Below are 13,959 nucleotides of genomic sequence, written 5' to 3'. Positions count from 1 at the left end.
ATCGGCTACCTTAGTGCTCGACCCAGTAATTGATGGATACCATCTCACTCGAGTCCTCATGGACGGCGGTAGTAGTCTTAACCTGATATATCAGGACACTATCCGCAAAATGGGGATAGACCCGTCAAGAATCAGCCAAAGTAATACTACCTTTAAAGGAGTGATACCAGGCGTTGAGGCCCGCTGCACGGGCTCTCTAATACTAGAGGTTGTATTCGGTTCTCCCGACAACTTCAGAAGCGAAGAACTAATCTTCGACATCGCTCCATTCCGAAGCGGCTATCACGCACTACTTGGGAGAATGGCCTTTGCTCGTTTTAACGCAGTACCGCACTACGCCTATCTTAAACTTAAGATGCCCGGTCCACGTGGCGATTACAGTTAGCGGAAATACAGAGCGTTCCTTATGTGCGGAAGAATATGTGGCGGCTCTAGCAGCTGAACACTGAGAGGCCCCTCCAACCAATAAACGGTCGGTCATCAGGACCACGGACACGGTTAGGCGAGTCTAGCTCCCCACCAGATGTAATAGCTCAGATGAACCTGAGCTCGGGTTAATAGTTATACCCCCATAGGTGGTGCTAGGGGCTGCTCACAAGAAGAAGCCTATAGTTCGGCTCGACCCTATTAATATAATAACATATTGCATTTTCATGGTTTGTTTAGATTAACCAACTCTTTGCACGAATTTTTTCACCAGGGTTTTTCCGTTTTACAGACGATCATCGTGCTACACCCTTCCAGAATACGGCACAACGGAGATAAAGGCGCAGACGTGCAGCAAGGCCCCACTCAAAGGTTTCTTTTTAGATTAAAACCCTGCGTAAACCTTTTTACTATATCTTGTTGCTTCATACCCTCCGGACACTTAACAGAACGGAGAGGGATACTGGCGTTCTTGACATTTCTTCATGCCAGATTAATGCATGTATCTAGAAACACAGGGCTCATTATTGAGGGCGTTACTCAGCCTAGTATATGTCATAAAGTCCGAATACCTTAGGGAGTGTTCGGCGTCGCGAGTTTGGCCTTATATGCATCAGCCCCGAATCATGTCTTTGGTTAAATGTTGGGTTTGCCCGGCTCCCGTGTTTTGTTGCCTTACGCTCTGCTCTATCGGCTAAGGGGGCACCCGGAGAACTACTGCGATTGTGCCCTGGTTCATCTCGGTGAGCACCTCAGTAGAGAAAGCCGAAAACTGGCTGTCATGATAAAGCGAGAAACTGATCAACCACTCGATGACTCAGCGGAATCTTCACGATTCCTCTGCATTAACGAAGGACCGGTTTCCCGGTCATGTACATACGCGCACCGTATTCAGATGAACGCGAATGTACTAGGGGCTACATAGTAGCCCCATCGTCAAACTCCTATGGCTAAGTGAAAGTGTTAAAGCTATATAGTCTGATTGCATGGTTCGCCACGCTATCACCTCCTTAATGGACTAAGACGTTGGATCAAGTGTGATTACGCGCTTTTTTGAACACCCCCGCATTATATGCGTGGGGCGGAAGCCGACGACTGCTAACTTTCAGGTTATATACATAAATACATAAACGACCACACATGATACTTTCAGGAAAAAGTATAAACACAGCCTTTATAATCAATATCACATTGTTTTTACAACTCAGATACATGTCACTCAAACATGGTACTCTTCGAGCAATGCGCCTCTATTAAGCGGGCACCTTCTAGGACTTCTTCAAAATAGTGCTCGGCTGGCTCCTGGCCTCCCGTCGGACCCCAGGCCGCAATCGCAGTGGCCTCCATCCCCGCCCGGTATGTCTTGACACAGGCAAGAGCCACCCGCGCACCCTCTATGCACGCCAACCTCTTCATAGCGTTGATATGCGAAACAGCACCAAGGAATTGTTGCACTAAACCAAAGTAACTGTCCGGCCTTGGTCCCTTCGGCCAAAGATGATCCACGATAGACCTCATGGCAAGCCTAGATAACCTATGGAGCTCACCCACTCGGCCATTTGTTCATTCAATAGCAGCAGACGCTTTGGAGCACTGAACTGCGACCAGAACAACCGTTCTACCTCTTGATCTTTCTGATCTTTGAAATATTCAGTCGCATCAGCAGCACTCTTGGCCATGTCCAAGTACGCGTCCTTAGCACTCCATAATTGATCTAGAGGGGCGTACTTTGGGTCTCCGAACTTCGTCCGCAACAGAAAGGGCTTCCCAGCCGTGATATCTCCGGCTTGATGAAGCTCCTTCTTTGCCGCTCTGATCTTAGAGCGAGTCTCCTTAGCTGCTTCCAAAGCCTTATTCAGGTCAGCCGCTTTCACTTGATTTTCCTTTTCAAGGAGCTCATAACGGTCGGCGGCATCCTGAAGCTCAACAGTCATCTTGGCAATTTTTTCTTCGCTCTGGCGATGAGCAGCCTGTTCGGCTCTCAACTCCTTGGTCTCCTTTAGAGCAGCCGCATCACTTCTCCTGGCTTGCTCCTTGGCTAGGGCAAGCTCCGCCCTAAGGGTCTCCACGGCAGCAGCTCCATCTGCAGTCACAGCATATTATAGATACTAGCATCATGCTCCTCTTAAATTGTGTTGACAAGCTGAAAATACATACCCTGGGCCTCGTCAAGCCGCTTGTTCACAAGCACGATGTCGGCATCCGCCACGTCAAGCTGCCGCTTTAGTTTGGCAAAATTAGCAGTTCGGTCAGCCGTCGGACCCTTAGCCGCCTGTACATAAAAGCAGTGCAGTGATTACCTAGGATTATGGTCCTCTGTTTGCCACCCCTAGATGGCAACCAGAGTCTCAGGGGCTACTATCTACACAGAGCACACCTAGTATGTGCGGTACAGCTGAAAATATATATATTATTTTGTGTACCTCAAAGCCTTTGAGCAGGCTCATAAAAGCTTCATCCAACCCACTTTTGGCGTAAGAAATCCTCTCAAACACCGTACCCATTAAGGTACGATGCGCCTCTGGGATAGTTGCTTGCTCCAGAAGACCCGTCAGTGTGTCCGGCTGCATGCCGGACAACCCCGGACTCTTCCTACTGCTCTCCTTGGGAGCCGAATACTCCGGGCTTCGGGCGGCCGAAGTATTAACTTCTGGCCTTGGCGGATCAGGAGAAATCCTCCATGACGACACCTCGGGGTCGTCTGCCCCATGGGGTGGGGAGGCAAGGGGAGGCGTTTCGCTCTCCATCATCTCCGGAAGAAGATCCCCCGACGACGAGCTCTGTTGAGAAGGGCTACAAGCCGGACTGCAAGAGATAGATCTCGGTTATTACACTCAGAGTTAAAATAGGATATATTTACTAAAGTGCTTTTGGTTCACTTACGGCTCGATGGAGGGTTGGCTCTCTTGCAGGCGCTGCACGCTGCGGACGCCCTCCGGGGCAGGGCCAACTGGCAAAGGTTCCTTCCCTTGTTTAGAAACCTCCGCTTCCAAGTTTTCGGAGGCAGCCCTTTTCTTCCCATGAGGGAAGGGGATTTTAGATTCACCTCCACGATAATCCTCCTTCTTGGAGGCATCAATTCCCCCGGTCTGGATGTACAATGTATGAAGCCCACTTTCGGCTTCTCTATCCCTCCCCTCATCCTCTCCTAATGGCACCTGATATGGTGCATGCTCAAGCATCCTGATTAATAAAGGATCCGGCGAGCCTTCGGGAAGAGGGGCCGAACACCTAATCCTCTCCGCCTTTCTTAGCCAGTCCTGGCCAAGGGTAGTTTTCAGAATAATGTTATGATAAACATAAAAAGCCTGTTCGGTTGCGGAGTTACTTACTTGAGTATCCGGACGATTGCAGTTCAGGCCCGCATCCTCGGTGGTGTCCGCACACTTTATTCGTGATCCGAAGAATAACCAATACATCCCTTCAAGCGTCACGCCGAAGAAGTGCTGAATAGTTCCTTCTGGGTTGAACTCCCACATCCGGAGAGGTCGACGTTTGCACGGCAGGATCCGATGGACTAGCATTACTTGAATTATTTTGATGAGGCTGATATCCCTCTTAAGAAGATCCCGAATGTGGCTTTGCAGTGTCGGTACGTCATTAGCAGGCCCCCATGACGCTAGTTGAGGCGGAGGGCCCGAGCGGAAGGCAGGGGCAGCCACCCACTTTGTGCCTCGGGGAGCTGTGATATAGAACCACTCCCGTTGCCATAAGTCGGACACCTCCGGGAAGGAACCCTTGGGCCATGGGGCATCGACACCTTTGCTTATTATACCGCCTCCACACTCTGCGTGTCGCCCATCAACCATCTTCTGCTTCACATTGAAGGTCTTGAGCCACAGGCTGAAGTGTGGGGTGACGTGGAGGAAGGCTTCACATGCGACGATAAACGACAAGATGTGAAGGATGGAATGCGAAGCCAGATCATGGAAATCTAGCCCGTAATAGAACATGAGCCCTCTAACAAAGGGATCAATACTAAAGCCTAGCCCTCGGAGGAAGTGGGAAACAAATACGACGCTCTCGTTGGGTTTGGGAGTGGGGATGACCTGCCCTTGTGCAGGCAGCTATGCAGGATGTCAGTGGTCAGGTACCTGGCCTCCCTAAGCTTCTTGATGTCCTCCTCTGTGAAAAAGGAGGCCATCCACCGGCCTTGAAGGTTGGATCCGGACATGATTGAAGGTCCGAAGCGCTTGAGCCTGAGCCTTGGGTGTTGGAACTCGAGGTGAGGGAAGGGGAGGATCGAATGCGGGTGTGAAAGGATAAGACCTTGGCCCCTTAATAAAGGGGGTGAATATCAAGCGTCCCCCGCGTGACTGTTTGGAACTTGCCTAAAATCAAGGAGTCATATTAACAAACGCGGTTGGGTTACCCATGCCCGTATTGATGAGAATCCTGCAATAAGGGGACACAATCTTTGCTTCGACAAGACGTGCCAATGAAACCGCCTCGCAATATGTGCAGTGGCTGGTTGTGAAAAACAGTTCAAATAATGATCGGGCCGTGGTGTCACTCTACAAAAAGTTGTCAGCAGATTAGATTTGTGGAATATTGTTCTCTCTACGATGGTAGTAGAGGCGGACACGACCCTCGTGTTCAAAATCTTCTATGGAGTATTCGGAGGAGGAACCCGCCTTACAATGCCGAAGACAATCTTCGCGCCGGACTCATTGTCATTGAAGCCTGGTTCAAGGGCTACTGAGGGATTCCTGGATTAGGGGGTATTCGGACAGCCGGACTATATACTTTGGTCGGACTGTTGGACTATGAAGATACAAGATTGAAGACTTCGTCCCGTGTCCGGATGGGACTCTCCTTTGCGTGGAAGGCAAGCTTGGCGATTCGGATATGTAGATCTCCTTCTCTGTAACCGACCCTGTGTAACCCTAGCCCCCTCCGGTGTCTATATAAACCGGAGGGTTTAGTCTGTAGGACAAGAACAATCATAATCATAGGCTAGCTTCTAGGGTTTAGCCTCTACAATCTCGTGGTAGATCAACTCTTGTAATACTCATATCATCAAGATCAATCAAGCAGGAAGTAGGGTATTACCTCCATCGAGAGGGCCCGAACCTGGGTAAACATCGTGTCCCCAGCCTCCTGTTACCATTAGCCTTAGACGCATAGTTCGGGACCCCCTACCCGAGATCCGCCGGTTTTGACACCGACAGCGTGTGCCTCCCCGCTTCCACATTTGGGGCGCGCGCTGCAGGGTCAAGAAGCAGGGGAGCCACGAGGATGGGATTCTCGCGAGGTCCTTCAAGGCCCTCCGGGCATAACCCCCACTCGTCAAAGATGGGCATCTGCTTCACAAAGGCTACCTTGTTTGAGCACAGGTAGAGGAGGCAGCCCTTCCCTGGAAGCTCGGCAGGTTTGGATACACCCGTCAGAAGCTCGAGCACCTTGCTCGGTGTCTTGGAAGGTAGCGCAAATGCTTGGAGCCTCATGGAGTCCTCGGCGCCAGTGAGGGCCCACATCGGGCGGGACTGGCGTTGGGGTGGGGCGATGCGCCACTGGACGAATTCCTGCACCACCATTTGCACCGTCATCCCTAGCTTCTTCAGCGAGGCCAGCCACTTCTAGACGCGGGCTAGCCAATGGTCGACAAGCTTCACATGCCCCCAGCCGGAGCTGGGCTCCGCAGGCACCCGAGGGGTCAGAAGCAGGGGCTGCGCATACCAGCATCTACAAACAACCACTGCTTCCAGAACCCTTTCGCATCTGGTGATAGCTCGAAGTCGATCCCCAGCCGGCCGTCACCGCAACAGCTTCAAAGGCCATGCACCCCGAGCGTTGGCGGGCGTCGACCAGACAGAGCAAGAAGAAATGATGAAACAAGGCTACGGAAGGAGCAATGCCGACCATGGCTTCGCAAAGGAAAGTGAAGACAACAAGGAGGATGATGGAGCGGGGATCCAGGTGGATCTGGTAGTGCAATATTATGGCATTGAAGAAAGGGGAGAAAGGGGGAATTAGGCTCGCGAAGAGGGCATGAAGATGGATAGGAATCTCGGTGGCGCTCATTTCACCTACGAGCCAGGACACGGGCCGGGCGATCATTGCCTTCCACTCATTGGAATCAGTGGTGAGAGCGGGGCAAACCTTGTCCAGCCCCTCTCGATTGATCACCGTCGACAGCTCGAGAGCAGGTTCCAAGGCCGGCGGGGGTCCAGCCGGGGCGTGCGACCTCCCTTTCTTCTTCCTCTGCTGCGGGGCCATGGCAGAAGTAAGGAAGGGGGAATGACGCTGAAGCTGGATCTGCGAGGAGGATTGCAAGCCGGGGGAGGAAGGAGACCAAGGCCAAGCACAGCAATCTACAGGGGCGGACTTCTCTGGCAACACGCGGTCGCCAGGCTTGGCGGATTTCAAGGCAGCATGGGAAGTGGAGACGCCCACGTCCCATCAATCGCCACGCGTCGTCCAAGGCCGCGGATAGTTAGGGCCCGTGGCGCTCCACACTTGCCCTTTGGCTTCACCTAGAAGCCAAGTCCAAGCGTGCCTTGGGCCCAGGGGCTACTGTCGGCATTCTGGATACAGGGGTACCCAGACTTGCCTGCCTGCAGCCCACTGCGTGGCTCCATCGACGGCCTAGTACGTCCCATCTTCAGCATCAACAACTCAAGACCCTCGCGAGGGGCCAAGCCTCGTGAGGCAGACGAAGCCAAGACCTCCAAGGGGGTCGGCCTCCCCAGGCTGGCTCCTAAGGAGCGGAGATCTCTATGCAAGGCACACCTCGCGAGGCTCAGCTGACGTGAGCCATGACGACCAAGGCCAGGCGGGCGCCATCGGGTGCAGTATACCAGTTTCCCCTTTGGTGCAAGGGAGGCAAGCAGCAGGCGCGGAGTCCCAAGGAATCAACCAAAGGTTTCCGTTCTGGTGCAACAAGACCAAGACCGCCAAGACGCAGGACGGAGGTCATCGCCGAGCCCACCGCAGCGTCACGACCAGAGGCTTTTGCAGGCGAATACCACTTTAGTCGGGATAGGATGTACTTGTTGTCTCCCTTGAAATCTGGCCATTGTGGGATCCCTTCCCGCCAACATCTAGGAAGAGGACCAAGGCCACTATAAAGAGGACCTAGCCACCACCATAGGGGGATCGGATCCATTACACCCTCACCATCTCACCAGCTCTCTTGAGCTCAAGAAAACCTCACCTCATGATGTTGTTCAACCACTGTACTATTTCATCCTCGGCCCCTTGAGGCAATCCACCACAAGGCTGGAGTAAGGTATTACACCGCAAGGTGGCCCGAACCAAGATAAACCATTGTGTCTCTCTTTCCTTTCGAGTTCATCGCGCTAGGCTGTGAGGATTGCGAGTTGGCAGGCTGGGTAGGTTGAGATCTCTGCACGCACCTCAGAGTTCGAACCTCTCAAGGGTTTGCGGAACCCGAAATCCTACATCTACTCCCAGATCACTTTGGTACCTCAGGTCTAGTACACAGCATGTCATACATTATAGAGCCTATGGCTGAGGCATAGAAAATGACTTTCATTCTCTCTCTATCCTCTTCCGTGGTCGGCCTTTGAGTCTTACTCAACTTCACACCTTGCAATACAGGCAAGAACCCTTTCTCTGACTGGTCCATTTTGAAATTCTTCAAAACTTTGTAAGGTATGTGCTTTGTGAAAGTCCTATTAGGCGTCTTGTTCTATCTTTATAGATTTTGATGCCCAATATGTAAGCAGCTTCACCGAGGTCTTTCATTGAAAAATTCTTATTCAAATATCATTTTATGCTATCCAGAAATTCTATATCATTTCCAATCAGCAATATGTCATCCACATATAATGTTAGAAATGCTGCAGAGCTCCCACTCACTTTCTTGTCAATACAGGCTTCTGTGTAAGTTTGTATAAAACCAAATGCTTTGATCATCTCATCAAAGCATATATTCCAACTCCGAGATGCTTGCACCAGTCCATAGATGGATCGCTGGAGCTTGCACACTTTGTAAGCACCCTTAGGATCCACAAAACCTTTTGGTTGCATCATATACAACTCTTCTTTAAGAAACCCGTTAAGGAATGCAGTTTTGATGTTTATTTGCCAGATTTCATAATCATAAAATGCGGCAATTGCTAACATGATTCTGATAGACTTAAGCATCGCTACGGGTGAGAAAGTCTCATCTTAGTCAACTCCTTGAACTTGTTGAAAACCTTTTGCGACAAGTCGAGCTTTGTACATAGTGATATTACCATCAGCATATGTCTTCCTCTTGAAGATCCATTTATTCTCAATGTCTTACCGATCATAGGGCAAGTCCACCAAAGTCCACACTCTGTTCTCATACATGGATCCTATCTCAGATTTCATGGCCTCAAGCCATTTGTCAGAATATGGGCTCATCATAGGTTCTTCATAGTTCATAGGTTCTCCGTTATCTAACAACATGACTTCCAGGACAGGATTATCGTACCACTCTGGTGCAAAACGTGTTCTAGTTGACCTACGAGGTTTAGTAGTAACTTGATCTGAAGTTCCATGATCATTATCATTTGCTTCCTCTCTGGTTGGTGTAGACATTACGAGAACGGTTTTCTCTGATGTGTTAAATTCCAATTTGAGAGAAGGTACAACTAGCTCATCAAGTTCTACTTTCCTCCCACTCACTTCTTTCGAGAGAAACTCCTTCTCTAGAAAGGATCCATTCTCAGCAAAAAAGATCTTGCCTTCGGATCTGTGGTAGAAGGTATACCCAATAGTTTCTTTAGGGTATCCTATGAACACGCACTTCTCCGTTTTTGGTTCGAGCTTGTTAGGTTGAAGCCTTTTGACATAAGCGTCGCATTCCCAAACTTTAAGAAATGACGGCTTGGGTTTCTTGCCAAACAATAGTTCATACGGTGTCGTCTCAATGGATTTAGATGGTGCCCTATTTAACATGAATGTGGCTGCCTCTAATGCATAACCCCAAAACGATAGTGGCAAGTCGATAAGATACATCATAGAACACACCATATCTGATAAAGTATGGTTACGATGTTCAGACACACCATTACACTATGGTGTTCCAGGTGGTGCGAGTTGTGAAACTATTACGCATTGTTTTAATTGAAGGCCAAACTCGTAACTCAAATATTCGCCTTCATGATCAGATCGTAGAAACTTTATTTTCTTGTTACGATAATTCTCCACTTCACTCTTAAATACTTTGAACTTTTCAAATGTTTCACGCTTGTGTTTCATCAAGTAGATATACCCATACCTACTCAAATCATCTGTGAAGGTACAAAATAATGATACCCGTCGCGTGCTTCAATACTCATCGGACTGCATACATCGGTATGTATTATTTCCAATAAGTCATTAGCTCACTCCATTCTTCCAGAGAACGGAGTTTTAGTCATCTTACCCATGAGGCATGGTTCACAAGTATCAAATGATTCATAATCAAGTAATTCCAAAAGTCCATCCGTATGGAGTTTCTTCATGCGCTTTACACCAATATGACCTAAACGGCAGTGCCACAAGTATGTTGCACTATCATTATCAACTTTGCATCTTTTGGCATAAATATTATGAATATGTGTATCACTACTATCAAGATTCAACAAGAATGGACCATTCACTAAGGGTGCATGACCATAAAAGATGTTACTCATATAAATAGAACAACCATTATTCTCTGACTTAAATAAATAACAGTCTCGCAATAAACAAGATCCAGATATAATGTTAATGCTCAACGCTGGTACCAAATAACAATTATTGAGGTCTAAAACTAATATCGAAGGTAGATGTAGAGGTAGTGTGCCGACGGCGATCACATCAACCTTGGAACCATTCCCGACGCGCATCGTCACCTCATCCTTAGCCAAGCTTCATTTATTCTGCAGCTCCTATTTCGAGTTGCAAATAAGATCAACTGAATCGATATCAAATACCCAGGCAGTACCACAAGCATTAGTAAGGAACACATCAATAACATGTATATCAAATATACATTTGTTCACTTTGCCATCCTTCTTATTTGCCAAGTATTTGGGGCAGTTCCACTTCTAGTGACCATTACCCTTCTAGTAGAAGCACTCAGTCTCAGGCTTGGGTCAGCTTTGGGCTTCCTCGCTAGAGTGGCAACTTGCTTGCTAGTCTTCTTGAAGTTCCCTTTCTTTCCCTTGCATTTTTTTTAAAAAACTTGTGGTCCTGTTAACCATCAACACTTGATGCTCTTTCTTGATTTCTACCTCCGCGGCCTTAAGCATCGCGAAGAGCTCGGGAATTGTTTCTCCCTCCCTTGCATATTATAGTTCATCATGAAGCCTTTGCAGCTTGGTGGCAGTGACTGAAGAACTCTATCAATAACAGTCCCAGCTGGAAGATCAATTCCCAACCGAGTCAAGTGGTTGTGGTACCCTGACATTCTGAGTATGTGTTCACTGACAGAACGGTTCTCCTCCATCTTACATCTAAAGAACTTGTTGGAGACTTCATATCTCTCAACCCAGGCATTTGCTTAAAGTATTAACTTCAGCTCTTGGAACATCTCATATGCTCCATGGCGTTCAAAACGCTTTCGAAGTCCTGGTTCCAAGCCGTAAAGCATTGCACACTGAACTATTGAGTAGTCATCAGATCAAGCCTGCCAGACGTTCATAACGTCTGCATCAGCTTCTGCAGCAGGTCGGTCACCTAGCGGTGCATCAAGGACATAATTCTTCTGTGCAACAATGAGGATAATCCTCAAATTACGGACCGAGACTGTATAGTTGCTACCATCATCTTTCAGCTTAGCTTTCTCTAAGAACGCATTAAAATTCAAGGGAACAGTAGCATGGGCCATTGATCTACAACATAGATTTGCAAAGACTATAAGGACTAAGTTCATGATAAATTTAGTTCAATTAATCAAATTACTAATGAACTCCTACTTAAATCAACATCCCCCAAGTTGTCTAAGTGATAGATGATCCAAATCAACTAAACCATGTCCAATCATCATGTGAGATGGGGTAGTCTTCAATGGTGAACATCTCCATGTTGATCATATCTACTATATGACTCATGTTTGACCTTTCGGTCTCCAGTCTTCTGAGACCATGTCTGTACATGCTAGGCTCATCAAGTTTAACCCAAGTATTCTGCATGTGCAAAGCTGGCTTACACCTGTTGTACATGGAGTCTATCACACCCGATCATCACGAGGTGCTTCGAAACGACGAACTTTAGCAACTGTGCATACTCGGGGAGAACACTTTTATCTTGAAATTAAGTGAAGGGATCATCTTATAATACTACTGTCGTTCTAAGAAAAATAAGATGCAAAAATGATAAACATCACATGCAATCAAAATATGTGACATGATATGGCCATCATCATGTTATGCTTTTGATCTCCATTTCCAAAGCAACGGCATGATCTCCATCATCACCGGTGCGACACCTTGATCCCCATCGTTGCGTCGGGGTCGTCTCGCCAACTATTGCTTCTACAACTATTTCTAATGCATGGCGATAAAGTCAAGCAATTACATGGCGCTTAGTGATTGACACACAGGTCATACAATAAGTTAAATACAACCCTATGGCTCCTGCCGGTTATCGTACTCATCGACATGCAAGTCGTGAACTTACTACAAAACATGATCATCTCATACATCAACATATATCATATCACGTCCTGGCCATATCACATCACAACATGCTCTGCAAAAACATGTTAGACGTCCTCTACTTTGTTGTTGCAAGTTTTACATGGCTGCTATGGGCAACTAACAAGAACCGTTATTACCTGTGCAAAACCACAATGGTGATTATCAAGTTGCTATTTAACCTTCTGCAAGGACCACCATAGTCAAATTAGATTCAACTAAAGTGGGAGAGACAGACACCCGCCAGCCACCTTATGCAAAACAAGTTGCATGTTAGTCGATGGAACCGGTCTCATGTACATGGACATGTAAGGTTGGTCCGAGCTGCTTCATCCCACAATACCACTGAATCAAAATAAGACATTGATGGTAAGCAATATGAACATCACCGCCCACAACTCCTTTGTGTTCTACTCGTACATATCATCTACGCATAAACCTGGCTCATGATGCCACTGTTGGGTAACGTTGCATTGGAAAAAAAATCTATGCACACGCAAGATCTATCCATGGAGATGCATAGCTACGAGAGGGGGAGAGCATCTACATACCCTTGTAGATTGCTAAGCGGAAGCGTATATAACGCGGTTGATGTAGTCGTACTCTTCGCGATCCGATCACAATCCAACCGATCTAGTGCCGAACGGACACCCGAGTTTAGCACACGTGTGGCTCGATGACGTCTCCTCCTTCTTGATTCAGCAAGCAGGAGATGATAAGTACATGGGATCACAACCAACACGACGGCGTGGTGGTGATGGTGTTGGTGAAGCACTGACAATGCTTCTCTAAGCGTCACCAGGACAAAGCGGTGGAACTACGGAGTAATGGGAGAGAGGGGCGCCAAGGGCTTTGTGTATCCTCTTGGGGCGCCCCTCCCCTCTATATATATGTGGAGGGGCGTGGGGAACATCCCCTTCAAACCCTAGGGCGCAACCAACGGGGGAGGAGGTGGAATGCTAGTCCTCCTCCTTCGCTTCCATACAGAAGTGGACTTTCCACCTTTCCCAACTACATGGGCCTTTGAGGGACTTGTGTGCGCCTAGCCCAATAAGGCCATGTCGCCTCTCGATACAATACCGAAAAAACCAAAACTTTTCCGGAACCCTGAAAACAACTTTCCATATATAAATATTTACCTCTCGACCATTTCGAGACTCCTCATGACATTCGGGATCTCATCTGGGACACCAAACAACATTCGTTTACCAATCATCAAATATCCCAATACTACTCTATTGTCAACGAACATTAAGCGTGCGGCCCTGTGGGTTCAGAATCATGTAGTCATGACCGACACACCTCTCTGGTCAGTAACCAATAGCGGGACCTGGATGCCCATATTGGTTCCTACATATTCCTCGAAGATCTTTTATCAGTTGAACCACGATGTCAAGGATTCGGTTAATCCCTTATGCAGTTCCCTTTGTCCATCGGTATGTTACTTGCCCGAGATTCGGTCATCGGTATCTCATACCTAGTTCAATCTCGTTACCGGCAAGTGTCTTTACTCGTTATGTAATACAAGATCCCATGACTAACTCCTTAGTCACATTGCTTGCAGGCTTCTTGTGATGTTGTATTACCGAGAGGGCCCAGAGATACCTCTCCATCAAACGGAGTGACAGATCCCAGTCTTGATCCATGCCAACCCAATAGACACCATCGGAGATACTTGTAGAGCACCTTTATGATCTTCCAGTTATGAAGTGACGGTTGATAGTGCACAAGTGATACGTCCATTTTGCATCATGCTTTTATATCGGTATTTATTGCATTATGGGTTGTTATTACACATTATATCACAATACTTATGCCTATTCTCTCTTATTTTACAACGTTTACATGAAGAGGGAGAATGCCTACAGCTGGAATTCTGGGCTGGAAAAGGAGCAAATATTAGAGACCTATTATGCACAACTCCAAAAGTCCTGAA

The sequence above is a fragment of the Triticum aestivum genome, chromosome 5B (assembly GCF_018294505.1).
Source record: "Triticum aestivum cultivar Chinese Spring chromosome 5B, IWGSC CS RefSeq v2.1, whole genome shotgun sequence".
NCBI classification, from domain to species: domain Eukaryota; kingdom Viridiplantae; phylum Streptophyta; class Magnoliopsida; order Poales; family Poaceae; genus Triticum; species Triticum aestivum.
The sequence above is the reverse complement of the archived record's forward strand: the minus strand, read 5'-3'. Positions refer to the sequence as shown.